Source organism: Rhinopithecus roxellana, chromosome 1 (assembly GCF_007565055.1).
Source record: "Rhinopithecus roxellana isolate Shanxi Qingling chromosome 1, ASM756505v1, whole genome shotgun sequence".
Classification (NCBI taxonomy): Eukaryota; Metazoa; Chordata; class Mammalia; order Primates; family Cercopithecidae; genus Rhinopithecus; species Rhinopithecus roxellana.
Genome location: NC_044549.1, coordinates 64,409,624 through 64,437,551, shown reverse-complemented (window position 1 = coordinate 64,437,551; position 27,928 = coordinate 64,409,624). Strand labels below are relative to the sequence as shown.

The window sequence follows — 27,928 nt, the reverse complement described above, 5'->3', positions numbered from 1 at the left end:
TGTGAGAAAAATCACATGAACACCTGGTTCATCTTTTATTTTCCCCACTTTGATAGAGACGTGTTTTGGGATGATTTCTACACTCTAAGAACAACAATATTGTAAACACAGTAAGAAATGAAAAGCTAAAAGAGCCTTGGTGTCAGGGAGAGATAAGCAAGAATGCCAGGGACGATAAGGAACAAAAGGGAACCCGTCATCTCTAAAAGGGGCCCCTTCCCTTCGTTCTAGCAACTGTTTCCATGCCAGATCTTCTAATTGTTCAAGAAGAGCAGGAACTCATATTTTTGTGTGAAACCTCCTAACTTTCAAATGTTGACTCATAACCTTAAAACTCTATGTGAGCCAAATAAAACACATTGGTTGGCCTAATAGGGCCAACCTGCAACTGGGCCTTGGTGGAGAAGAACTAGGGAAGAACAGCAGGGGAGGAAACTGAGATTAAAGTCAAGGATTCATTCATTCAATAAATGTCCATTCAGGTGGACTTCATATGCGCCCAGGACTATGCTAAGCGTTAGATGTGAATGAAAAACCAAGACAAGAAGTAGGAGGTGATAAGAAATTGTTAAATCCAGCAAAGAAACTTCGAAGTAAGATCAGTAAGAAGCAAATTATTAAGTTTGTTGAGAGGAAGTCTCTAAAAACTCAGGCAGAAAGATGAGAAGCTCCATCAGTAAGAATTAAGGGCCAGGTGTGGTGGCTCATGCCTGTAATCCCAGCACTTCGGGAGGCCAAGGTGGGTGAATCACTTGAGCTCCACCCAAACTAGGAGTTTGAGACCAGCCTGGGCAACCTGGCAAAATCCATCTCTATGTAAAATACAAAAATTAGCCAGGAGTGGTGGTACGTGCTTGTAGTCCCAGCTACCCATGAGACTGAGGTGGAAAGACCACTTCAGCCTGGGAGGTGGAGATTTCAGTGAGCTGTGATTGCGCTACTGCACTCCAGTCTGAATGACAGAGGGAGATTCTGTCTCAAAAAAACAAAAATAAAAAAAAAAAAAAGAAAAGAAAGAGAAAGAAAGAAAAAAGAAGGGAATGAATGGCAAGGTGTGTCCAGCAGCTTACCAGTGGGTGGTGTTTAGCCAGGCTCGCAGCACTCTCACCTGGTATGCACACCCTCACAGAGTTTCCTCCCATGCTGAACAGGGTTGGCCTATGTAACCAAGAGGATATTGCAGGACAATGGAGCACTACTTCCAGAGCTAGGTCATAAAAGGCACTTTGCCTTCCATCTTGCTGTCTCAGATCACTCACGTGAGGGAAGCCAGCTGCTACGTCGTAAGGACACTCAGGAAGCCCTATGGAAGAGCTCACATGGTAAAGAACTGAGGCCTTCTGCCAACAGCCAATGAGGAACTGAGAGCCCTGCTGGCAGCTGCCAGATGAGCAAGCCATCTTGGAAGAAGACCCCTAGCCTGTCAAGCCTTCAGATAACTGCAGCCCTAGCTGACACAAGAAACCAGATTCAGAATCACTCAGCAAGGCATTCCTGAATTTCTGACCCACAGAAATTGTAAGATAAGAAATGTTTGAGTTTTTTTAATCCACCAAGTCTATGAGTAATTTATTATGAGCATAACTTATACTCTAAGAAAAATAGAAACATTAGATATAAACCACCAGTCCAAAAATTTTAATGAACAGGAAAAAAAAAAAAAAGACAGCAAGTGGTGGAGTGGAGTTGGAGGCAGGAGAGGTTGAAAGAGAATAGTGTCATGGTAAAGAGCATGGGTTTTTAAGATAAATCAGACATGAATTTGAAACCAGCACTGACACCCATTAACTATGTGACCTTGGGCAAACACTTAGCTTCTCTAAGCATCAATGTCTCCTTTTATCTGTGTTCTCAAAATAATAGTAACTACTTCACATAGTTGCTATAGATCAAAAGATAAAATGAACAGGAAATACCTAATTCACACATAGCAGACACTAGACAGGTATAAGTTATTAGTGATCGCTTCATTGAAGGTAAACATGACACACTCTGCTGACCTGCACTGCCTGACTGCAGGGAACAGAGTACCATTTCAATGCTTATCTGATTTTTTCTTTTCTTGTTTATTTTTTATTCTAAAATATATCAGAAACATGATTTACTTTATTTAACTGGATTGTCTTAAACTTAAGTTTTTTGTATCCAAAACATTCCAAGGAGAGCAGAAGCAAATAAATCTGAAAAAAAAATGTATTTGAATAGAAATAAAAATTGTTTCAAAAAAAAGTCTCCTTTTCTTTTCCTTTAGAGCAATGTAGACACCATGCTTAGGGTACATACACAAAACCTCCAACATCATCTGCTGACAGATGGTTGATGTCAGTTCCATGTTTATTACTTTGAAGATAGTAAATTTCTTCAACAAGAGCTACTACTCACTTAAGGCTTATTCTCAAAGTCTCCAAGGCTTAGTGTTCATATTTATAGTAGCAATTCATTTAAAAACATAAATAAAATAAAAACATCTAAAGCAAAGTAAATCAACCTCAGTGGTATAATACTTTTTTTTTGTTACCTTTTAAAAAAAAAAATGATGTATTTCTTTTTTTCTTTTTCTTTTTTTTTTTTTTTTTTTTTTTTGAGACAGTCTCACTCTGTCGCCAGGCTGGAGTGCAGTGGCGCAATCTCAGCTCACTGCAAACTCTAGCTCCCTGTCAAGCGAATCTCCTGCCTCAGCCTGCTGAGAAGCTGGGATCACAGGCACGCACAACCATGCCCAGCTAATTTTTGTATTTTTAGTAGACATGGGGTTTCACAATGTTGGCCAGGATGGTCTCGATCTCCTGACCTTGTGATCTGCCTGTCTCAACCTTCCAAAGTGCTGGGATTACAGGTGTGAGCCACCATGCCTGGCCCCAGTAATGTATCTCATCTACCCAAAGTGTGAACCATAATTCTTGCTTGGTCAGTAACAAGTCAGCACCAGCAAGGATTAGTTTGTTCTTACCAAAGACTTGACAAGGTTTATGCCCTGGTTGTCAGACATCACTGTTTTCTAAGTGTGGATGTGGGTAGGATTTGAAATGTGTCTCCTATTTGCTTTTCCTTTCCAGGTAATCATCTCATTCTTATAATAAAATATATCTGCTCCCTTCAGAGTGGTTCAACAGTCAGATCAACCTCATCCAGCTAGTTAATACAAACGCCTGACCTAAACCCTGGTATCTTGTCCCCGAATTGATTGGGGATGTTTTCTTTTTCTTTTTTATTTTTACTATAGTCAACTATCTTAACAGCTTTCTTAATTGGGTCACCAAGTCAGTCCTCTTTTCCCTTCCAGTAATCCTGGTCTTTCTTAACATGCCCTTACTTAGGAACCTGTACTGGTTCCCTGTTCTCACCCTCATCAATCCCAGACAAAATTATCCACCTTTCTGCCCTGCTCTTACAGAATTAGCTCTTTTTCTAAATGTTCCTAAAAATTGACTTTCTCACTGAGCAAGATTGCTGTCCTTAGGCAATTAAATCTCCTAAAACAGATCATGCCAATGTACCCTGGTCTGTGAGCTTCCTACCCACTGAATGCCCTCTCCCCTCCTTTTGAAACCTTTATAATCCCTCTGATGAAATTCCATCTCCTCCATGAAATCTTCTTCAGCTCTTCCAGTCTGCTTGGCTTTCAGCCATGCTTGAACTCCCATCACACATGTAATTAATACTTTTTACTTCATAATCTGTTGTGTTTTATTGTCTATTGTGCCAGATATCTTCTGTTTTCCCCTCTAAACCCATTCTTCATCCTTCTCACGCTGTTCTGTGCCCCTGGAGCCTGACTTGTTCAGTCTACTGTAGTGGTTCTCAAAGTGTTACCCCAAACTGCCGCATCAGAATCACCTGAGAACTTGTTAGAAATCCAAATTATCAGTGGGTCCCCACACAAGAGAGGCGGAATCAGACTCTGGGGATAGGCTCCAGCAGTCTGTCATGCAGCAGGCCCTCCATGTGTTTCTGAAGCATGCCCAAGTTTGAGAACAACTAGTCAGTATCCACAGGCTCTCCTGTCTTCTGGCTTTTGGGTTGGGTCGGACCTGTGTGTAGCCCTGGCAGGAGACAGAATGGAAAAAAAGAATGGGACATTTGAACTATTCCTTGTGGTTCTCCTACCCCTGGAAAACACCTTTTTGTTTGTTTTGCCTTGTTTTGTTTTTGGAAAGCACCTTTGAAAAAAATCACTTTATTAAGCACTTTGAGTGTGTCATCTATTTCCTGTTAGTACTGTGACTGGTATACAAGCCATATTATTAAATTAAGTGGTATTACTCATTTATATTCTTATTTCCCCTCTCTGCTTCACTCCAATCTATGATGATATTGAGACATGCAGGCAAGGATTTTTGTTGATTCCTCAAAAATCTAGACCTCTTAGGTGGAGTGGTAGACAAAAATAATGCCCCCCGCCCAAAGATGTTCATATCCTAATCCTCAAAACCTATAAATATGTCACCTTACATGGCAAAAAAGGGACCCTGCTGATATCATTAAGTTATGGTTATGGATATTGGGAGATTATTTACATTATGAGGGGAGGGGGCTAATCTAATTACAAGGGTCCTTATAAAAGAGAGGCTGGAGGGTCATAGTCAGTGAAGGAGATGTGACAAAGAAAGGGAGGAGGAGAGAGATTTAGGATACTGCCTGCTGGCTTTCAAGATAATGAATGTAGGAAAAGGCAAGGAAATAAAAGACTGTCCCCTAGAACCTTCTAAAGAAACACAGTGCTGCCGACACATTGATTATAACCTCGTAACACTCATTACAGACCCTTGCTTCCAGAACTATAAAAGATCACATTTGTGGTTTTGAGCCCGTAAATTTGAGGTAATTTGTTATAGGAGCAATACAGAACTAATATGGGTGGTTTATGAAAAATGGGCCCCTTGATCAAATGAATTTTGGAAATCCCACACACCCTCCTGTTAGAGCTTTTACATGAAAACTACCATGAGAAATATCGCACTAAAGAACCTTTTCTAACTTCTTGAAATCCACTGTTTCCAAATATTTTTTTCCTGGGAAGACCTATTAATATTCCGCAGGCTAATAATGACAGTAATAATGGCAGTTAACATTTATAAAGTGCTTACTACATTGCAGACATTGTGTTACATGCTTAAATGTCACATAATTCTACCAACCTTAAGAGGTGATTATTATTCTCATTTTACAAAGTGGTAAACTGAGGTTTGGAAAGATTAAGTAATTTGATTCATTGCCACACCATTAGTAAGCAGAAGAGGTCAGAATTCAAACTTTGCTTAACTCCAACACTCATATTCTCAACACGCAACCCTGTTCTTTATTTTTGAGAAACATTAAGTAGACCCACGCTCCTCTAAGGCTAAAATGAAAACATTAACATATAATGTCCAATGCCTTTACAGATTCCAAATGCATCTCTTGTCATAGTTCAAAATGTTCCATGTTGATTTCATTACTAACCTCAGGGTCAAGCACCAAATGGAAACCAATTGCAGTCTGGTTTGAAAGCAGTTGTCACTGTGTGTGTGTGTGTGTGTGTGTGTGTGTGTATGCAAGATAAAAGGAGCTTACCTTTCCATGCAGTAACAGCTTTCAGATTATAAAGTAGCTGAGGTACAGGAATGTGACCCGGCCAAAGGATTAGCATAGTTGAACAAAGTCAGCCCTCCATATCTGTGGGTTCCACATCCATGGATTCAACCATCTACAAATCAAAAATATTCAGAAGAAAAGGACAGTGTGTATGTACTGAACAAGTACAGACTTTTTTCCTGTTATTAGTCCCTAAACAATACAGTATAATAACTATTTACATAGCATTTACATTGTATTAGGTATTATAAGCCAGTGGCCCCCCAACCATTTTGGCACCAGGGGCTGGTTTTATAGGAGACAATTTTTCTACGGGACAGCAGGGGAAGGGGTAGATGGTTTGGGGATGAAACTGTTTAACCTCAGATCGTCAGGCATTAGATTCTCTTAAGAAGCGTACAATCTAGATCCCTCGCATGCGCAGTTCACGATAGGGTTCCCACTCCTATGAGAATCTTCTGCCACTGATCTGACAGGAGGCAGAGCTCAGGTGGTAATGCTCTCATTTGTCCACTACTCACCTCCTCACAGGCCACAGACCAGTACAGGTCTGCAGCACGGGGATTCAAGACCCCTGTTATAAGCAATCTAGGGACAATTTAAAGTATATTGGGGGATGTGAGTAGGTTATATGTAAGTACTATGCCATTTTATATTAGAGACTTGACCATCCACGGATTTTGGTATCAATGGGGGGCAGTCTTGGAACCAGCACCCATTGATAACAGGGGATAACTGTGTAACTCAGAAACACCATTCAGAAACCTCAGGCCTATCAACATTTCTCTTTTAAAGAGCTGTGATTTGCCCATAAAAATGAATTATTGGCTAAAATTCGAGAAAAATCTCAGACTATTAAGTACAAAATGTTTTTGCAAGCAATCCAGTTGAGAATAATGTTTGAGAATTTACAGAAAAGAAAAGCTCATGCAGCGGTTAGATGAGTTTTTGTTTCTTAAATAAATATCACTCAAAAATAGTTGCCATAGGGCATTTCCTGTGTTTCAAATGCATGTTTTGGTAAGCAAACTTGCTACTCTGTGCTATAATATTTTACTTATACATTGGCACGTGCTTAAACTTCTTTAGTGATTATTATCAAAAAAAAAAAGCTTGTGCTTTTAATTTTTCTAACTAATTTTTCTGTCTTTGTCAGTTTCCCTGTTAAACATCACGAATTATCTTGACCTGCACAGGCTCTCATGAACATTAAGCAAATTTTAAATTAGTTGGTATACTTTACTTATCTTTCACACATGTTTGTATGGAAACAAAGTAATTTCAAAATGTGATCGTGGCCAGCACAGTTGTTTGCTCCCATAATCCCCAGCACTTTGGGAGGCCAAAGCAGGAGGATGTCTTCAGCCAAGAAGTTTGAGACCAGCCTGAGCAAGATAGTGAGATCCCATCTCAACAGAAAATTTAAGAATTAGCCAGGCATGGTGGTACACACCTGTAGTCCCAGCTACTCAAGAGACTGAGGCAGGAGGATTCGTTGAGCCCAAGAGTTCAAGGCTGCAATGTGCTGTGATTGCGCCACTGCACTCCAGCCTAGGCAACAGATTGTGACCCTGCCTGTCTCTTAAAAATAAAATTAAAAAGTAATCATATGTACTGATGGAGGTTTTTTTTAAGCACTTCTAATTTATAATTTTTTATCCCCCAAATCAATAACACTACATGCAATATTTACTTCTGGAACAGAAAGAGTCATTAGTGAGACAACTGAATACAGTCTGGAGTTTAATAGAAAGGCACTAACGTTAATTTCCTAGTTTTCACAAATGTGCCTCAGTAGTGTAGGCTGTTAACATTAGGGGAAACTGAGTAAAGAGTATACAGGAGCTGTGTGTACGATCTTTGCAACTTTTCAGTAAGTCTAGAATTATTACAAAACGAAACACTTAAAAAGTTTAATAAAATCAACCATGTTACAACACATGGGTTTAACGATATCGTTAATGGTGTATTCTACTCAGAGCTCAGATGACTTTTGAGACCTTATCTTCCACTCCCACCTCAGTTGCCTATGTTTAGATACCAAGTATCTAGTAGGAGTCTAACCAGGAAAACAAAACCAATTAGCAAAGCAGTAAATGCCCTGTGGTTGAAACTTCTTAGGGGTATAAAAGCTGTTTTGTTTAACCAAATTATTTTAACTTGAGGCTTCCTGTGGGTATCACCTTCTTACACAAGGTGCCACACAAAGTAAAACACAAGCAAACAAAACTACATCAAAAGGTCACCTCACAGCCAGCCTGTGTGTGATCACTTGCACATTTACCTGTTTGTCACCATCTCCCCATCTAGATTTCAAATCCTTCTAGGGCAGGAACCACATCTGCTTTAACCCCTGATCAGGCCCCCAGGTACCTTGCCTGACACAGTGGATGCTCAAACACTATTTGATCATGGATGTGTGAATGAATGAATTAGCTGCCATTTATATGAAAGGAGTCTTGCAGGATGCAAAGAAAGAATTGGATACCTCTGCATATACAGGGAAAAGAGCTCTTGTACCCACACGTATGTTTTTCAGTCAGTCAAAGAATAAAGTTCCCAGTGTCTTGAGTCGTGAATGTGGATTCAGAACTGAATGAGCCCATGAGGCAAAAATAATATGAACAGTAATTTGCTCCTTAGGAAAACAAATAGGTAAAGAGTTCAAACCAATTCCAACATGATGACAGTGAAGAAGGTGACTGCCATGTTAAAGCATGACCCCATATCTTCTAATGTGGGAAGGCTCTAATTCATTCATTTAAAAAACAAAATTTTTTTTAGCTCCAGGGATTTAGTAGTCAATGAGTAAGTCAGACAGGAGCTCTGCCCTCACTGGGCTTATGGCCTAGTGGAGGAGATTGACAGTAAATATGAGATATAGGAAACAATATGATTGCAAGTCAAATGCCTCTCCACAGTGCCAGGTCCAAGAATAGTAGTAGGAGAGAGAGCATTCATGATTTGAAGTTGCAAGTCCTGGGTAGGCTTTCTGAGCTAAAGAAATTCAGGCATCAGCAAGGATATTATGAGAATCAAGTGAAATTACATGGAAACTCTTTATAGATCTAAAACACTAGAAAGTATTTGTGCAATGCATGCATTCATTTGAGTCACTATTTCCACACTTACTCATTTATCATACTTGCACTGAGTACCTACTATGTATGTGCCAGATGCTGTCGTGGAGATACAAGAATAAAGGAAATGCAAACACTACTGTCAACACAAATTATAAGTGTTTGGGTTATATTCTGGAGTCTACTGCCTTAATCAGTAGCTGGGATCACAGTGACCCTAGTTCTCAGACACACCCAAGAGATAAGCCTTAACCTTTGAAATTAGCAAAGTCGAACAAGGCTGTCACTTCATTTTCTTTTTCTCCTCAGCATTAGGAATTACTGTCAGTGGGAACACACAATTTCCCAGAAGTTGACACTTCGACAATTCTGGCATCTTATTTGAAAATTGCCATTATTACTTTTAGCATGTGAGCAATTTCTTACAGCCTAGTGGTTTGGAGAGTTTTTCCTTAACCTTTTCACTAATGATGGAATGGCACACTTTATTTTTGAAAGTCTCTTCTAGATTCTACCAATGGTAAGACACTTTATTTTTTGAATTGCTATTTAAAAAATAAGATCAGTTTAATCTTCCTGCATCTCTATCTTCTTTATTTGGATGCCATAAGGTTAGTCATGAAGGTCAAGAAATTGGAAGTCATTAATATTCATTTCTCTCAGACATTAAAAAGTCAGTATTGTGAAGAATTTGGCAGGTAGGTAGGTCACGCCAAGTACTAATCTTCTGTTTAACTCTTGGTTTATTATCTTCCTTGCCATATGGAGACAAAGTGAGGAGCATTAATTTATACAGCATTACACAGGGCTAGTGCACAAGTAAAGTTGTTAATAAATAATGATAAGGACAATCACCACCATCATCATCATAGCAAAGCCCTATACTAAGTGCCAGGCGACCCTCTAAATACTTGATACAAATTAACTCTTTTTCACTATGGTGAAATAAAGACAACTTGAAATTTACTGTCTTGCCCATATTTAAGAGTACAATTCACTGGCATCAAGTACATCCACATCGTTTTATGACCATCATTACCATCCATCTCCAAAAGTTTGTCATCTTGCAAAACTAAAGCTATGTACCCATTGAAAAGTAACTCCTCATTCCCCACTCTTCTCAGCCCCTGACCACCACCATTCTACTTTCTGTCTCTGTGAATTTGACTATTCTAAGTACTTACGTAAAGCAATCACACAATATGTATTCTCTTGTGACTGGCTTATTTCATTCAGCATAATGTACTCAAAGTTATTCTAGTTGTGGAATATGTGAATTTTTTTGGTTTTGAGGCAGAATAATATTCCATTATACATACACACCACATTTGACTTATCGATTTGCCCATCAATGAACACTTGAGTTGCTTTCACCTGTTGGCTATTGCGAATAAAGCTGCCATGAACATAGGTATTTAGTCCTTGATTTTAATTGAGTAGATAGTCAGAAGTAGAATTGGATCAGATGGTTATCCTATGTGTAACATTTTTAGGAACTAACAACTGTTTTCTACAAAGCCTTCACTATTTTGCACTCCCACCAACACTGCACAAGGATTCCAGCTTCTCCAAAACCTTGCCAACATTTACCACTTTCTGTTGTTTTGGTAGTAGCCCTCCTAACAGGTACAAGGTGTGAGGGATTATTTTTATCTTCATTTTGTAACTGAGGCAGAGAGAGGTAAAAATAAAACCTGCCGAAGGTAAGATTGCTATTAACTGTTAGAGAACTGGGACTGAAATCCACATAATGGAGTCCAGAGTCCATGCTGTTCTCTACTGACCTTTTAAAAATAAGATAAGCTACCATTTATTGAGCACTTACTATGTGCACTGCGTTTTACATTAATTATTTAATCCTCATAACTGGCCTGCAAGATAGTTCTTGTAATTGCATCTACTTTTCTAATGAGCAAGACAGAAATTAATTACAGTGTTCCTTGGTATCTGTGGGGAGATTGGTACCAGGCCTCCTACCAATACCAAAATCTGTGGATGCTTAAGTTCCCGACATAAAATGGCATAATATGTGCACATCCTCCTGTATACTTTAAATCATCTCTAAATTATAACACTTAATACAATGTAATGCTGTGCAAATAGTTGTTATAAAAATATATTTTAAAAACCCACAATTAAGAATTACAAATAAAAATACATTATATTTTTGATCTGTGGTTGATGGAATCCATACATACAGAACCTGCAGATATGAAGGGCGAACTATATTTTCCACAGTTACTGAGCTAGTTAACAGAGCTGGAATTTGAATCCAGATATCTGAATCCACGACTGGAGTAATTAGTCTCTCTCCTATACTGAGTTTTAGATAAATCATTATCCTATTAAATTCTTTATCTTTCTGTGTGTCCTCAGTGGAGATATTTTTCCCTCCCTATAGCTAATCAGCTTCCTTCAAATTGGATTTCATAGTGATATGGATCTGTTCACGGTCTTATGGAGGCCAATGCTGGCATTTGAATGCAGTTCCTCGAGGCTTTCCAATGAGCTAAGTAAGTTGAAACATGTACACCTGATGTAACATTTCTTCCAAGGTAGAGTAAGTTGGCAGATTCAACATTTCACAAGGGCCATGACTCTCAAAAGAGCCTCTCATTTACCACTTACTCCTTCCCAGTTACCTTGTTGTTTTCCTTACGATACTTTCCTCTGATAGGTAATGCTAAAAAGAAAATTTTCTCACAGCCTCTCCTGATAACTCTTTCCTCAAACCTATTATAATATCTTTGGAGCAGACAAGCAAATTTTGCCATCTTCACTTTTTGGCATGCCCCAAATACCAATGTCTTAGTGTCCTTCAGAAACTCTATTAGGTCTTCCCAACTATGTATAAACTGGCTTTGTCAAACAGAGTCCCCAAAGAAGTGGGAAATGCTATTCAGTGTAATGGGATGTAAGCACAGGAGAGTGGGTGCTGGAATCATTTAGACATGGTTATGAGTATGGACTTTGGAGGTGAGTGGTTATGAGTATAGACTTGGGAGCTCACCCAGCCTAGCTTCAAATTTCTACTCAACTGTATCATAGATGCTTTTCTTTGGGCAAGCTATTTTACCTCATTGTGGCTCAGTTTCCCCAGTCTGTAAAGTTTGGATTTAAAAAGTATCTGTGCCATAGGGTTTTAAAAGGACCAAAAAAGATCATATTCATCAAAATAATAGCATGGTATTTGGCACACACTAACATCTCCATAAAACTTAACTGTTCTATTAAATCACAATTAGATGATAGCACTCCAAGGGTGAAGATTATTGTGCTATCACAGAGCCTTAGACTTAACAGGTGATCAAGAATTTTTTTAGATAATGATTGCTCATTATTTTAATGGGATATTCAAGGCATTTTTCAACATTGTGACTATGCACTTCAAAATCACAAGTTTCAAAACTAAAGAACAAGAAGAATAAAGATAAGGAAAATAAGGAGGCTCAGGGAAGCAGGCATGGAAGACAGGCACACACAGGAGTTTCAGAAGTCATCATTCTGTGAGCTCCAGCCTTGCAGATTCCTCATACTTCAGGCCAAAAGCAGTTGGCCAGAGTCTCTGTGTGAAGAGATAGGTTGTTGAGCAAGGATCTGCATGTCTAAACGATTCCAGGTTCTTGCCCACCGGAGGAGGTGTCCTGACACTTCTCATCAACAATTAATCTGCATTTCCACACTCACACATTAGGAAATTTCTTCTCTCTAGGACATCCTACGCCAAATCATCTTGATTTGGACCTTTGAATGCAGTCAGGCCTGGAAGCATTTTGCTTGTAATTGGAATGTTGTACATTGTACTAGAAAGTTGGCCCAATGCTTTCATCACTTCTGGAATTTAACTCTCTTTCCTTGTTGTTCTACAATTGAGCTTCCCAGTATAGTAGCCACTATGCACATGTGCCTATTTAAACTTGAATTAATCAAAATTAAATAAAATTTGTATTCTGTTCTTCAGTCTCATTAGCCATATTGCAATGCTCAATAGCCACCTGTGTATTGGTCAGAGCAGATATAGAACATTTCCATCATCATAGAAAGTTCTGTTGGGCAGTGTTGCTCTAGGAAATAAGCTTAAGCATCATGGAACAAGTGATTCACATGATAAATAGTGCCATAGCTAGTTAAGGAGCAATGCAACTGTTATACCCCCAAACGCTGTGCTGGTGCCATAAATTCCTTGACATGCGTCCAATGAAAATGTGGAGTCTAATTCTCCTTCTCCTGAATACAGGCCAAACTTGGTGACTTGCTTCTAATGAATAGAATGAGATGACAGTGATGTTATGGGACTTCTGAGGCTATATTAGAAGAGGCAATAGGGCTTCTGCTTGACTTTTTTTAAATGCTCACTTTTGGAACTCAGCCACCACGCTGTAAGAAAGCTCCTGCCATATGAAGAGGCCACATGAAGGTGCTCTGGCCAACAGTTCTTACTACAGTTGCAGCTGATAGCCAGCATTAAACTCTAGACCCAAAACCCTTCTGATGATTCCAGGTTCCAGCCTTTCCTACCTGAGCTAATACCGGGTGGAGCAGAGATAATATGTTCCCGCAGTATCCTGTCTTAATTGCAGAACCATGAGCCAAAAAATGTTGTTTTAAGCCACTGTATTTAGGATGGTTCATTACACACAAATGGATAACTGAAACATACATATTCTCAAAAAGTGGCACATTTTATTTTAATGAAGTATCTTTAGCAAAGTATCTTTAATGAATCTTTAATGAAGTTCAGACCATGATGAAAAGATGTTAGCAGAAACACAAGGGTCCCTCTCTTTAGTACCTAAAAGAAACATCAATTGTCAGAACATGATACAAATAGAAAGAGAAGGAAAACTATGATGTGCTTCTAAAAATAGAAACCTCACCATCCAATTGCAGTACATCTACTTCCAGCGAGACCCTTTCTCTAGTCCCCTTCTCATATTCTGTGCTTGTTCCCCAAGATGTTAGAACCTCTGATTCAGTGGCATCTCTATGATCCTCTATAGGGATTATGATCTGGTTGGAAGAGGCTTTATCTCGATACTGTATTTGCATAGAAGTCTTGATGTTTTTAATATTATATTTGACAGTTAAAACAAAATGTCAAAGATTTCTAAAGATGCTTTTTATTCTTAATTTACCTAAAATTGAGAAAATGTTAATTGTCCATAGTAGTTTTCTCAAACTGCTTTAATTTTAATTAGTTTTGGATTTCCACAAGAGTAGACTGAGGTGCAAGTAGCTTATTTTGAGGGTGTTGGATAGATAAACACAAAGAATGAGAAGACAAAACACAAGTATGCATTATCAAGATGTTACTACTGGGGGAGACTGGATACTTAACCCCATGGAACTGTCAGAAAAAGCTTGATCTACACCCCAGAGGAATAAAAAAGGAACCATTTATCTCTTGGCTGCCATTTCTCGTGGATCAATTGTTGATTGGACTATGCCATGTGAGTGCCAAATGGGTTCCCAAGGGCATCTCATACCATGACACAAGAAAAATCTAAAGCAGAAAGAGGCATGCCATGGAAGTCAGAGGTGCAACATGGTCATATTTCTCCTGCAGGAAACTGGATGAAGCATGAGTGGAACCAGTCGTCTTGAACTGGCTGAAATGAGAGGTGAGGAAAAAAGGACGTCAGAAGCTTTGAGATGGTACATGAGATGTATTTGATATAGTCCACCTCTTGAACAGCTCAGCTATGCTTTTGCCTTCTAAGTTCAAACAACACAGTCTCCTTCAGGGTGGTAACCAACGCAGTCTCTGCAAAGACTTAGTGCAAGGGCATTAATGAACCAGGTTATCATGTTACAGCTGGTCCTGAGGCTGTGATTTATATTCAATAAATTTCTCTTTCACCAACCAGTCTAGATACCTTTGATGGTTAATTTGAGATATCAATTTGACTGGATTAATTTTAGAGTCAACTTGACTGCATACCCAGATAACTGGTAAATGTTATTTCTGCATATGTCTGCGAGGGTGTTTCCAGTACATGTTCACAAGGTTAGCATTTGAAACAGTGGGCTGAGTGGGGGCAAGCACCAGTCAATCAACTGAGGGCCTAGATAAAACAAAAAGGCTGAAGAAAGAAAAATTTATTTTCTTTCTTTTTTGGAGATGTAACACCCTTTTTTGCTTCCCCTTGAACATCAGGACTCAAGGTTCTCTGCCCTTTGGACTTCAAGACTTGCACCAGCAGCCCTGCAGGTTATCAAGTCTTCAGAATTTTAATTTATAAGCAGCCATCTGAGCGGAAATGAACAGCCAAAGGAATTGCTTTGAAGCCACGAATCATAGTAAACACACTGTATTCTCTTAGTTTGCTTAATTTGGAATGACTTTCAGCATGGTGAAGAGGCATAAACATCACCCTTTGGCACCTGGGTGCCATTCATATTCAAGCGTAGTGTTCAGGTAGGAAAGTAAATGGAGGTATTTTAGAACAATTTTCCACACTAAGGATTGTAATAGAAACCCATCACAGCAGACTACTTTTTGTCTCCTGTGTTCTATCAGCTAGATTTGCTTCCTGTTGCAGTCACAGTCCCACCCATCTCATGCTGGCAGTTGGCACTCACCACAAGTGCATACCCTACACCTTACATTCCACCTCAGTACCTTTTCTGAGACTTCTAGAATCTACTGGACCCAGAGCAAGCCCAGTTCCTGAGGGTGAGGAAGTTAATTCCCAGGGGAGCCCTCATCCAAAGGGGGTTGGGGTGGATGAATGCCCCAGCCCATCTTTGGGGTAGACAATTCTGGAAGGCATTCCACACATTTCTCAGATGTCCCAGCAGAATCAAGCCACCATTTCTCAGAGTGGCAGTCTCAGTATTGGCTTTTGTTCCTTTCCTGTTCTTATCCTTCTTACTCCCTCACTCTCAATTCTTGGAATCAGCTCCCATACAAAAAATATAAAGCAGACTTCAGGAAAAGAAAACTATCAGAGATAAATGGGGCATTTCATGATGACGAAGGCTCAATTCTCTAAGAAGACGTAACAATCCTAAACGTGTATGCACCTAACAAGAGAATGTCAAATACACGAGGTAGAAACTGATAGAACTTCAAAAAGAAATAGATGAATCCACTATTTATAGCTGGAGATTTAAATCCCTTCTTTCAGTAACTGATAGATCAAGCAGACAGAGAATTTATAAGATATAGTTGACCTGACTAGCACTATCAATCAATCTAATTTATGCTTATAGAATACTTCACCCAACAACAGCAGAATATACGTTTTTCTCAAGCTTACATGAAACATTCACCAAGAGATACCACATTCTGGGATATGAAACCATACCTTGATAAGTTTAAGAGAATACAAATCATGCAAAGTGTGTTCTCAGACTGCAATAAAATTAAACTAGAAATTAATAACAAAACAATACCTGGAAATTTCCCAAATATTTGTAAATTAAGCAACACACTTCTAAATAACAAATGGTCAAAAAAAAGAAGTCTTACAAGAAATGTAAAAACCATTTTGAACTAAAATGAAAATATAACGTCAAAATTTGTGAGATGCATTAAAAGCTTAGAGGGAAGTTATGGCATTAAATGCTTATATTGAAAAAGTAGAAAAATCAAAAATGAATAATCTAAGCTTCCACTTTAGAAAACTAGAGAAAAAAGAAAAACTTAAGCTTAAATAAAGCAGGAAAAAATACAGTAACAAAAATTAGGGCAGAAATCAATGAAATTGAAAACAGGAAAACAAAGGGAAAATCGACAAAAGCAAAAGCTGGTTCTTTGGAAATATCTGTCAAATTGACAACCCCTGGCTAGACTAACCAAGAGAAAAACAAAGAAGACACAAATTATTACTATCAGAAATGAAAGAGAGGCCATCACTACTCCATGAACATTAAAAGTATGATAAAGGAATTATACTTGTGACATTTGTGAGCAAACTCTATATACACAAATTTTATTATTTAGATAAATGAACCAATTCCTTGAAGGACACAAACTATTAAAACATACATGAGGAGTAACAGATAATCTGAATAGGCCTATGTTTATTATAGTAATTAAATGAATAATTAATAACCTTCCAAAAAGAATGAACGAAGGCCAGGTGGTTTCACAAATGAAATCTATCAACCATATAAGGAAGAAAAAATAACAATTCCCCATAATCTTTTTCAGAAAATTGAAGTGGCAGGAAACACTCTGTTACTCATTCTATGAGGTCAATATTACTCTAATACCAAAAAACATAAAGGCATTACAACAAAGTAAAATACAGACCACTATCCTTCAGGATCTTCAACAAAATATTAGCAAATATATTCCTCAATCAATGTAATCCACCACATCTATATATGAAAGAAGAAAAATTATATGATTATATCAATTGCTGATAAAAACCTTCAGCAAAATAGAACTGGGGGTACTTCCTAGATTAGATAAAGAACATCTACAAAACAAACCAACCTCCAGCAATCATCATCCTTAGTGGGGAAAAATGGGTGATTTCTCCCCGCTCGTATTTACACCATACTTGAAGTCCCTAGTGTGACAGAATAAAAAGCTAAAAGAAAAGGCATACAGTTGGGGAAGAAAGAAACCAAATTGTAGACAATGTGATTGTCTATGTAGAAAACATGAAAGAATTTTTTAAACCTTTCTGTAACAAAAAAGTGAGTATAGCAAGGTTGCAGGATAAAAAGTGAATATACAAAGGTCGACTGTTTTTCTTTTCTTTCTTTTTCTTTTTTTTGTTTTTGTTTGTTTGAGACAGGGTCTCGCTCTGTCGCCTAGGCTGGAGTGCAGTGGCGCAATCTTGGTTCATTGCAAGCTCTGCCTCCCAGGTTCATGCCCTTCTCCTGCCTCAGCCTCCCAAGTAACTGGAACTACAGGTGCCTGCCACCACACCCAGCTAATTTTTTGTATTTTTTTAGTAGAGACGGGGTTTCACCGTGTTACCCAGCATGCTCTTGATCTCCTGACCTCGTGATCCACCCACCTCGGCCTCCCAAAGTGCTGGGATTATAGGCGTGATCCACCATGACTGGCGGTTCGACTGTTTTTCTATATACCAGCAATGAACCATTGAAATTTGATTTTTTTTATTGCCATTTACAGTAGTATCAAAAAAATAACATACTTAGATATATATATTTTAAAATGTATAAGATCTATATGTGAAAAAGAACAAAACTCTGATACAAAGAAATCACAGAACATGTATATAGAGAAATATTCTGTATTCGTGGATTGGAATACTCAATTTATCCCAATTTGATCTAGAATTCAAAATTCAACAAAACCCCAAGAGCCCAGCATGCTATTTTGATGATATTGACAAACTAATTTATATATATATAAAATGCACATTCTAATATGTGTATATTAGAATGCATGTAATACACACACAGAGACACACACACACACTAAGGCAAAAGGCCTAGACTATTCAACACAATAGTAGAGAATAAGAACAAAAACAAAATGAAAAAAAAAAACACAAAGAAAAGAAAAACAAAGTTGTAACTCATATTACCAAATTTTAAGACTGACAAACAGCATGGTATTGAGGAAACTATAGACACATAGATCAATGGAACAGAATAGAGATCCCAGAAATAGACTCATGCAAATGTAGGCAACAGACCCTTGACAAAGAAGCAGGGGCGTTTTTTTTTTTTTTTTGAGATGGAGGCTAGAGTTCAGTGGCCTGATCTCAGCTCACTACAACTTCCGCCTCTCCGACTCGAGCAATTCTCCTGCTTCATCCTCCCAAGTAGCTGGAATTACAGGTGTGCACTACCATGCCCAGGTAATTTTTGTATTTTTAGTAGAGACAAGGTTTCACCATGTTCTGGTCTCAAAAACCTGATTTCAAGTAATCTGCCCACCTCAGCCTCCCAAAGTACTGGGATTACAGGCATGAGCCACCCAGTCTGGCCAGGAGTAGGGGCATTTCAATGGACAAAAGTTAGTTTTGTCAACAAATAGTCCTGTAACAGCTGAACATCTACATTGAAAAAAAAATGAATCTAGAGGGATATTTTATGCCTTTCATAAAAAACTGGATTTTAGACTAAATGTAAAATGCAAAAACAAATAATTTCTAGATAAAAATGTAGGGAAAAATCGAATAACCTTGATTTGGCAATGAGTTTTTGAGCCTAACACCAAAAGCATAATCCATGAATGAAATTTGATGTTAGATTTTATTAAAATTAAACATTTCTGCTCTGTGAGGAACATTATTAAGAAAAATCAAAAGACAAGTAACAGACTGGGAGAAAATATTTGCAAAACACATTTAAAAGGACTTCTATCTAAAATAAAAGGACTTGTATCAGAAATATACAAAAAACTTTAAAACTCAACAATAAGGAACCAAGAAACCCAATTTTAGAAAGGTCAAAGAATCTGAACAGACATCACACAAAAGAAGGTGTAATAGCAAATAGGATACATATGGCAAATGAGAGATGTTTAACATCGCATCCTGGATAGGATCCTGGATCAGAAAAAGAACATTGGAGGAGGAAAAATAAAAACAACTAAGGAAATCTGAATAAAGTATGTAAAGCATAAACTTTAGTAAAATAATGCATTAATATTGGTTCATTAATTGAATCAAATGTACCAATACTAATGTAAAATCTTAATAGGGGAAACCGAGTGTGAGGTACATGGAATTTATCTGTACTAGTTTCAAAAATTTTTTATAAATCTAAAACTTCTTAAAAAATAAATTTTGTGTGTTTTTTTTTAATGAAGAAAATTGAGGCTAATAAAGTAGAGAGCAACATCATGTCAGTTCGGGTGGAGGAGAAAGCATGGGACTGGAGACTCAAGACCCCACTCTATTTGAGCCCTTTTATTAATATAGTTGCATGACTCAGCTTCCTGGAATTTCAGTTTTCCTCATTTATTATAATAATGGTAGTTAAAATTTTAATAAAATTCATGAGATCTGGAACCCCAACTATCTTGTTTATCACTATAACCCCAGTGCCCAGAACAGGTTAGACACATCATAAATATTCAATAATTATATGTTGAGTAAGGAGATGAATGAGGGAAGGAAGGCAGGAAGGGCTCTCCCACCCATTACTCCAAATCATGCAGTCAATACTACAGGAGGTGGGAACTACTGTTCTTCCCCATTTGGCAGCTGGGGCACTCTGGCTGAGAAAAGTTACATTTCTTGCCCACACACAACCAAAAAGCAACACAAACAAGACTCAAAGCAAATGGTCTGACACCAGACCCCACACACCTAACCTATGCCCCCTGTGCCCTTAACGTCTAGTGTAAGAACAATATGGAAGGAATTTGCCCTTTCATATATCCCATGCTGCAATGCTTCTGCACCATGATGGACCCTCATTAGATTGTCTCTAGGGTCCCTTCCATGGTACCAGTCATGGGACTCAAAAGAACAGAATCTTCTCCCCAAAGACTCTCCCTAGCCTTGCTCTGTTCCTATTTGCCTTCTATCCTATACCATTTATCTCCATTCAAACTTTGCTTGGATAAAATCACCTCATCCATAATTTGCCTTTCTCTGGATCCTGCAGGGGAGACAGAGACAAAGATAAATGTATGACCTCCACGTTCATTTGTATGATAGCAGTATCTTGTCCTGACATCCAGAGGTCTGGGCCTACTCCACAGGTTCAAGTGAAGAGAAGAATAAAGTGGGGGTTGGGGGTAGTTGGACAGGAGGCAGAACAGAGACTTTTCGCTTTAAACGTCAGGATGATAAAAGAAAAAGCAGTTCAACTCAGATAACATCAGAAAGCTGCAGCCCACGTAAGATCCCTGTGTTGGAGTTCCTGGTTTTTGTTGTTTTTTTACTCCTAAGTTCAGACCTAATTGTAAGATAATGACTCTACAGTAAGGTAAAACTCAGGGAAAATGTCAGATTGTGGAGGAGAAAGCTTTTATTCAAATTAAACATCTTTGATGCTAAGAAAAAAATATATATAGGGCAGATGTCAACTGCTATTTTATAGACATCATCTAATTATTAAATTCCTCCTTAAGCACAGTGCATTTCTTTTTGTTGTTGTTGTTTTGTTTTGTTTTGGAAAAAGAGCAAAGACGAGTTCCTTTCAGCAAGGATTCCAAGCCAGTCATCTCGTGTGTTTTGAAACAAGCTGACATTTTAGTAGAAAATTAGGCTTTCAATATACTGCTCAAGATAAAAGCTTGCATCCTGTACTATGTAGTCCGCGAATGCTGTTTGGATTTTTTTTTTTTTTAATGCTTTTACAGTTTTTAGTGGAACTGTAAGCACCACACATTTTTTTTTCCCTGAGTAATAAAACTGGGGGAGATGTTTGCAAGTCATAATGTTCCATAAATGGTTCCAAATTTACGGTTGCACTATAAACTATATTAAGCAATCCAAAAGCTAGCTTGTTTCTTTCACCGGTGCTTTCAGAGTCTATAAATTAGACAGTTTAAACCATGTAAACACCAAACGAACAGTCACGGAATCACTCTGGGACAAGATGCACACGTTGACTTTTCAGAACATTTTGTGTCCCTCCACTTCCAGGCATATTAAAATAAATCATTGGTGGGGCCGGACGCGGTGGCTCACGCCTGTAATCCCAGCACTTTGGGAGGCCAAGGCGGGTGGATCACGAGGTCAGGAAATCGAGACCATCCTGGCTAACACGGTGAAACCCCGTCTCTACTAAAAACTACAAAAAATTGGCTGGGCATGGTGGCGGGCTCCTGTAGTCCCAGCTACTCGGGAGGCTGAGGCAGGAGAATGGCGTGAACCCGGAGATGGAGCTTGCAGTGAGCCAAGATCGTGCCGCTGCACTCCAGCCTGGGTGACAGAGCAATACTCCGTCTCAAAAATCAATCAATCAATCAATCATTGGTGGAATGGAGTCAAAGTCCCTGCCTCAAAAGGAACCCAACAGGCAACTGGATTCTGATGTCAGATTCCAACCAACTAACAAAGATGAGAAAGGTGACCCACATGGTGGAGAAGGCTTATTAAGTGACAACAGTTTTGCCCTCCAGAGACAACTCTGCCTTTCCATCAGAATCCTTCTTTACACAAGACCTAAGGTGGCCTTGCAGAAATTGCTAGAAAAATTAGTTATTATTTTTATTGAAATTGTGTAAGGTCCAGGTACTATGTTAAACATAACACATGAATTATTCATACTAGTCTCACAACCTTATGAAGATTATTAGATGGGGCAAGTGAGGCTCAGGTTAACTAAATTACCTGGTTCAAGGTAAAACAGCCAAGTCTTTGGGCACCCAAAGCTAAGCCATTGGCTTTAGGTTTATAAATGCTTATTTCTAGACAAACAATTATTTTGCGCTTAAGCAGGTAATAAAATGCCTTGAGTCAGGCTTGTGTGCATTATATCACACACTACTAACTCTGTTTAGCCAAAATAAGAGCAGTAATCATAAGGTTGAGAAGGAAGAAGTGTCGTCGTCACCTTTATTGAGTGATTACTGCATGCCAGGCACTGTGCTAGGCACAGTTCATTAAGTTTTTTGTTTGCTCTTATCATAGCCGTCAGAAGTAGACTCCATTAGCGCCTCCATTTTGCAGAGGAGAAGCCTGAGGCTTAGACAGGTAAAGTAGATTTCCTAGGCCACATGACTAAGAGTCTGAACTGTGGCTTGAAACCGTATTGAACTATGAGACCCATTCCCTTTCTACTGCACCAAGCTGTCAATACCATCTTTGCAAATATGACAGGATTAGAAGCTTAAACATTTATCAGGTATATGGTGAAACCCAAGTCCTCTTCTAACTTTTTAATCTGTTGTGCATGATAAAACAGGACCAGAAAGCCCTAGTGTTCAGGCCATACCCTTTGCCATCCTGACCTACTCCTGCCCAAATCATAAAGAGAACCTTCCAAGTCCAAGTCTTGGTACTGAGAAACCCATTGCCCTGCTTTGTTTATTCGTTTGTTTTTTAAAATATCATTGAAAAACACAAATCTCACCTTTCAAATCATGTGTAACACAAGTCCCCATTTTCCTTTCTTTCTTATCCTGCTGTCTGGAATTGGTGGGTTCTTGGTCTCACTGACTTAAAGAATGAAGCCGTGGACCCTCGTGGTGAGTGTTACAGTTCTTAAAAGTGGTGGGTCTGGAGTTTGTTCCTTCTGATGTTCAGACGTGTTCAGTTTCTTCCTTCTGGTGGGTTCGTGGTCTTGCTGGTTTCAGCAGTGAAGCTACATACTTTCAAAGTTCAGTGTTACAGCTCTTAAGGTGGTATAGAGTTACTCGTTTCTCCTGTCTGGAGTTGTTCATACCTCCCAGTGGGTTCCTGGTCTCGCTGGCCTCAGGAGAGAAGTTGCAGACCTTCCCAGTGAGTCTTACAGCTCATAAAAGCTGTATGGACCCCAAGAGTGAGCAGCAACAAGATTTATTGCAAACAGTGAAAGCACAAAGCTTCACACTGTCAAAAGGATCAGGAAGTTGTCACTTCTGCCACGGACAGCCTGCTTTTATTCCCTTATATGACCCCACCCACATCCTGTTGATTGGTCCATTTTGCAGAGAGCTAATTGGTCTATTTTACAGACAGCTGATTGGTCTGTTTTACAGAGAGTTGATTGGTCCATTTTGACAAAGTGCTGATTGGTGCGTTTACAATCCCTGAGCTAGACACAGAGTGCTGATTGGTGTATTTACAATCCTTTAGCTAGACACAGAATGCTGATTGGTGCATATACAATCCTCCAGCTAGACATAAAAGTTCTCCAAGTCCCCACCCCAGTCAGGAGCCCAGCTGGCTTGCCTAGTGGATTTGGCACCAGGGTGGTGGGCAGACTGCACTCCAGTCCCATGCTGTGCACCTGCATTCCTCAGCCCTTAGGCAGTGGATGGGACCAGGCGCCTAGGTGCAGGGGGTGGTGGTCGTCGGGGTGGCTTGGGCCACACAGGAGTCCAAGGCAGTGGTGGGTTGGGGAGGCTCAGGCATGGCGGGCTGTAGGTCCCAAGCCCCGCCCCATGGGGAGGGAGCTGAGGCCCAGCGAGAATTCTAGCGCAGCGCCAGTGGGCTGGCACTGCTGGGTGACCTGGCACACACTCTGCAGCTGCTGGCCCTGGTGCTAAGCCCCTCACTGCCCAGGGCGGTGGCGCCAGCAGGCAGCTCCAAGTGCAGGGCCTGCCGAGGCGCATGCCCACCGGGAACTCGTGCTAGCCCGCGAGCCTCTCCCTCCACACCTCCCTGCAAGCAGAGAGAGCCGGCTCCAGCCTCGGCCAGCCCAGAGAGGGGCTCCCACTGTCGTGGCGGGCGGAAGGGCTCCTCAAGTGCCACCAGAGTGGACGTTGAGGCCGAGGAAGCTACGAGAGCAAGTGCCGCTAGCATGTTGTCACCTCTCATTGCTACAGTGGACATTTGTTGTTTTTGCCTCTCCATCATCCCTTCCCCTTATTTCTGGTAACAGAAAATTAATTTGCATTTATAGAATAACCCTGGCCCACTTCTCAATCCATGTCTCAAAAAAAAAATAGAGACATATTCATGACAACTTTATTTTAGCACTTTGATCCCTTCTTGTTTGAAATTAATTGCTTTTCTGCTACATGATCCAGTAAATTCCCCTTTTTGTTTAAGCCAGTTTTATATGGGTTTTGCCATTTATAAGCAATATAGTCCTGAGCCTTCCCAAGCCACAGTTTCAAGCCTAAGTAACAATTCCAACTGAAAGATTGAAATTACTCTTCATCTCTACCTCCACCCTTTCCTCCAGTGTCCTCTGCAGCATTTCCAAGCACTTAGCACTAGAGTGCACATTTCTCATAAAAGGGGATCGCATTCACTGGGTTCAGTAGACTTCCTGAAACACCTCAGGTACAGACAGCACACTCTCCAATTAGCAACATAAAGACCACACCACCATCATTGCTTTCTGCTTCCTGGTGTTGGTAACTAGATCCCTTGCAGCTGTCTGCACCCCTGAATCCTCCTATTGTTTTGGGGCTTAAGGGGTGGGGTATGAAGTGTGCTCAGAGGTAGACAGCCATGATTATTATGAGTGCTCAAATGTTGGAAGGGCTCCCAAGTAAGGGCATGAAAAAGTACGCCTATGTGTACCTTTATTATGCAAAACAAAAACTAATTGAAAAGCAGCTTGACTTTTCTGATAAATACAGCTTTAGGCAATTGTATTTTTAATAAACTCCTCCAGATGATTTTGAAGGACACCTGAGGTCGGGTGTAGGAGACCAGGTGTCTCCAACTGACCTGACCAACATGGAGAAACCCCATCTCTACTGAAAATACAAAATTAGCCAGGCGTGGTGGCAGGCGCCTGTAATCCCTGCTACTTCAGCAGCTGAGACAGGAGAATAGCTTGAACTCGGGAGGTGGAGATTGCAGTGAGCCGAGATCGCGCCATTGCACTCCAGCCTGGGCAACAAGGGTGAAACTCTGTCTCAAAAGAAAAAAAAAAAAAAGAAAATCACAGCAAAATTTAACATTCAATGATTGACTACATGAGGAAGGGATTCATGTGAAACTTAATGCTTGAGTTTATCAATATTAAGGTATGTTATGAAATCTGGAATACCACCTCTATGCTAATGACTCCCAAGTTTAATACACTCAGGTCAAAATACTCCTTTAAAATTCAAACTTCTATATCCAGGTGCCTGCATAATAGGCATCTCAAATAGAATTTTTCATCTTATTATCTGCACTCACTTGCTGCCAGTCTCCCCAACCTTAGTAAAGAATACCATTATTGACCTGTTTGTTCAGGCCAAAAATCTTAGAAGTCGTACATCTTTGGCCCTTCCCTTTCCCTCACATTCACATCCAACCCAACAGCACATTCTTCTGCAATTGATCCCTTCAAAGTTGATCCTGAATCAGACCACTCTTCATATCCTTCATTACTCCTAATCTCATCCAAAGCACCATCATTTCGTACAGACAGCTGCCTTAGCCCCCTAAGTATCCTCACGCTTCCTCTCTTGTCTCTTGGAAAAATAATCCTCCACCCAGGAGGCAAAGTGATCTTTTAGGAATGTAAATCAGATTATTTCTTTATTCTAATCCTTGATTTGCTTTCCAACACACACCCAGTGTGATGGTTAATGTTAGGTGTCAAATTGATTGGACTAAAGGATGGCTGGTAAAGTATTGTTTCTGGGTGTGTCTGTGAGGATGTTGCCAGAGGAGATTAACATTTGAGTCAGTGGATTGGGAGAGGAAGACCCACCCTCAGTGGTGGTGGGCACCATCCAATCAGCTGCCAGCACAGCAAGAACAAAGCAAGCAGAAGGTGGGATAAACTGGCTTGCTGAGTCATCTGGCTTTCATCTTTCTCCTGTGCTGAACGCTTCCTGTCCTTGGACATCAGACTGTAGGTTCTTTGCCTTTGGACTCTTGGACTTACACCAGTGCTTTGCCAGGGGTCCTCAGGCCTTTGGACACAGACTGAAAGCTGTACTGTTGGCTTCTCTACATTTGGACTCAGACTGAGCCACTGCTGGCTTCTTCCTTCTTCAGCTTCCACACAGTCTGTCGTGGGACTTTGCCTTGTAATCATGAGAGTCCATTCCCCTTAATAAACTCCCTTTTATATATACATATATCCTATTAGTTCTGTCCCTTTGGAGAACCCTGACTAATATAGCCAGAATGAAATCCAAAGTCCTTAAGTTGGTCTACACATAAGCATACATGCCTTGCCTGCTTCTCTTCCTAACCTCATCACCTGCCAGGACATACAGCCAACATCCAGCCTCTGCACTAGACACGCAGAGTTCTTATTCTGCCTCCAGAACTTCATTCCTGCCTCGGGGACTTTGCACTTACTCTTTCTTCTTTCTAGAAATCAACTTCCCACTTACTCATGTGGCTGACTACCTCTCTTTCTTCAGAGCTCTGCTCAGATGTTACTCCATCAGAGAGGAGGTCCCTATCCACACTCTAACATAGCCCCCAGAATCCCCACCTGCTACATGCAAATGCTCCCCACCAACTCTTACCTTGATTTATTATTCTTCGTGGCACATATTATAGTATGTATTTTTAAGATCTATTTCTCTGTTTCCCTCACTAGAATGCAAGCTCTCTGAGGACCCAACAATTATTTCATTTACCACTATGTCTCCCTTGCCTTGCAGGAGCCTCCTCATATCAGGACTCAATAAACATTTGTTGAATTAACGAATTAACAACCAAGTGCCAGCTTCAGCCACAGCAGCCCTCAGAGCTCCCATTTTTACCTGCTTCCCATACCTTTGGGAAAACATCACTCACCTGCAATTTCCCCACAGATAGGGGCATTCATCTTAAAGAGACAAATAATTAGCAGTCACATATGATAAGCATCACTCTAGGGCAGGTATTACACTAACCCTTTGCCTGCAAGGTCTCATGAATTTCAAGAACAACACTCTAAGAAAGTTAATGATAATTGTCCCCATTTTGGTGACAAGGAAACTAGGATATGAAGAGAGGTGCCTTGTTCAAGGCCTAGGATGCAGATAAGTCAGAATTGAACCCAAGCCTTCTCACTTGATAGTTGCACTGCTCCTCTTCCTCATCTCCTCTTTATCCTCAACATGCTGAGTAAGTTTCCCAGAATCGTAACAAGCAATAAACAACAACAAAAAATGGGATATTCTGCCCCCCTTTTTTTTAAGCTCTTGATATGTTTCACTGGGTTTTTAATGAAGACATACCAAAAGAAGGTAAAAAAAAAAAATTGTGGAATATTTTACATTCACCTACAGTTATACTTTTCGCGGACAGAAAAACCACAATGAACGGTAACAGTTTTATGTGTAAGGTGATGATAAGATTATTAAAAAGGGCCGGGCGCGGTGGCTCAAGCCTGTAATCCCAGCACTTTGGGAGGCCGAGACGGGTGGATCACGAGGTCAGGAGATCGAGACCATCCTGGTCTACACGGTGAAACCCCGTCTCTACTAAAAAATACAAAAAACTAGCCGGGCGAGATGGCGGGCGCCTGTAGTCCAAGCTACTTGGAGGCTGAGGCAGGAGAATGGCGTAAACCCGGGAGGCGGAGCTTGCAGTGAGCTGAGATCGCGCCACTGCACTCCAGCCTGGGCGACAGAGCTAGACTCTGTCTCAAAAAAAAAAAAAAAAAAAAAAAAAAAAAAAAAAAAAAAAAAAGATTATTAAAAAGAAAGTGTTAATTTACAGTAAACTGTAGGTAGGGAGATACGGTTATGACATAAGAAAAATGTGACCTTCTTCTAATCCCATCACTGCACCACTAGGATTACATAGATGACCTCATTTGGCAGTAATAATTTCAGTAAT

General features: G+C 39.9%; 1 long non-coding RNA gene across 1 annotated transcript in view; it reads right to left on the bottom strand.

Annotated features, from left to right (window-relative positions):
* Positions 1-23,084, bottom strand: part of LOC115900005 — a 134,858-nt gene extending 111,774 nt beyond the window's left edge. Inside the window, exons 1-2 of the long non-coding RNA XR_004059678.1 lie at positions 22,623-23,084; positions 5,554-5,686 (exon numbers count right to left, since the gene is read on the bottom strand). This is a non-coding gene — a long non-coding RNA (uncharacterized LOC115900005). The remainder of the gene's footprint in view (positions 1-5,553; positions 5,687-22,622) is intronic.
* Between the last annotated feature and the right edge of the window lie 4,844 nt (positions 23,085-27,928).